The sequence below is a fragment of the Rhinoderma darwinii genome, chromosome 10 (assembly GCF_050947455.1).
Source record: "Rhinoderma darwinii isolate aRhiDar2 chromosome 10, aRhiDar2.hap1, whole genome shotgun sequence".
Lineage (NCBI taxonomy): Eukaryota > Metazoa > Chordata > Amphibia > Anura > Rhinodermatidae > Rhinoderma > Rhinoderma darwinii.
In genome coordinates this window covers 8621407-8623348 of record NC_134696.1, presented here as the reverse complement: position 1 = coordinate 8623348, position 1942 = coordinate 8621407, and positions in this window count along the sequence as shown.

Sequence of the window (1942 nt, the reverse complement as noted above, 5' to 3'; positions counted from 1 at the left end):
TGGTGTTATTCTTCCCTCAGGGGAGGTGTGATATGTCCTCACATTCAGTTATGGGTATTTTAGATGATTACATTTTGCCTGCAGCCACCACTAGGGGGAGCTTACTGCATATGGTTTATGCATAGTACTCAATAACACAACAGTATGCATTAAGCTTCCAAGCTCCCTCTAGTGGTGACTGCAAGCTGGAAGAATTGTATCATTTTACTCTGTCTAATCAGGGAATTTGGATATCTCAATCCAAAAAATATAGAGCCCCAAACCTAATAAGTACGGTGCATTTTGGACCATTTTGCATGTTTCTTCAAAGGGGGCTCAGGGGAAAACAAAAGGATGCGAGAAGTTAAATGCATTCCACGTCAAGATAAAAAAAAAACATTACTAGGGGAAAATGTGAAGGGACAAGAAAGATTGCCCAGAAATACTGAGGCTGCTCCGGTCTTTCCCATGTTTTAGACTGCAGCTCGGTTTGTTCAGACTGGCTGCTGTATTCAAACACAAGCCCACCACAAGTTCATCAGTGCATGGAAAATGAAAGGATTATAAACTACAAGAAACACAACCACCAGTGTGACTAGTGAACATAGAATGAGGGGAACGAACTTCAGTAATAGGGGGGCATGCAGATCTAGTACAATGTATCAGATTGTATACAAAAATTACTGTCACATGCATTACAATGATAGATAAAGGATGTGATTATAAACATGAGGAGGACAATGTGGTGGGATAATTGAGCACAATGACAAGCTTTGAAATTCGAAATGATAGGTCTCCAGTTCTGTAAAATCACAGCTGAGCTTGAACGCTGAGTGAAGTACTCATTCACTGGACTAATCGCTACATTCAATCATTATTGTCTATAAACAGAAAATAAATACATTGTATCCCCAGTACTGCGCTACACAATGCACTGTCCTACCTCCAGATGCTAAAGATGATCACGGTATAGTTGAATATTTGCACTTCATCAATTACTACAATACTGCCCCCTACATACAAGAATATAACTACTATAATACTGCTCCTATATACAGGAATATAACTACTATAATACTGCCCCCTATATACAAGAATATAACTACTATAATACTGCCCCTATATACACGAATATAACTACTATAATACTGTCCCTATATACAAGAATATAACTACTATAATACTGCCCCTATATACAAGAATATAACTACTATAATACTGCCCCCTATGTACAAGAATATAACTACTATAATACTGCTCCTATATACAGGAATATAACTACTATAATACTGCCCCCTATATACAAGAATATAACTACTATAATACTGCCCCTATATACAAGAATATAACTACTATAATACTGTCCCTATATACAAGAATATAACTACTATAATACTGCCCCTATATACAAGAATATAACTACTATAATACTGCCCCCTATGTACAAGAATATAACTACTATAATACTGCCCCTATATACAAGAATATAACTACTATAATACTGTCCCTATATACAAGAATATAACTACTATAATACTGCCCCTATATACAAGAATATAACTACTATAATACTGCCCCTATATACAAGAATATAACTACTATAATACTGCCCCCTATATACAAGAATATAACTACTATAATACTGCCCCTATATACAAGAATATAACTACTATAATACTGCCCCCTATATACAAGAATATAACTACTATAATACTGCCCCCTATATACAAGAATATAACTACTACAATACTGCCCCCTACATACAAGAATATAACTACTATAATACTGCTCCTATATACAGGAATATAACTACTATAATACTGCCCCCTATATACAAGAATATAACTACTATAATACTGCCCCTATATACAAGAATATAACTACTATAATACTGCCCCCTATGTACAAGAATATAACTACTATAATACTGCTCCTATATACAGGAATATAACTACTATAATAC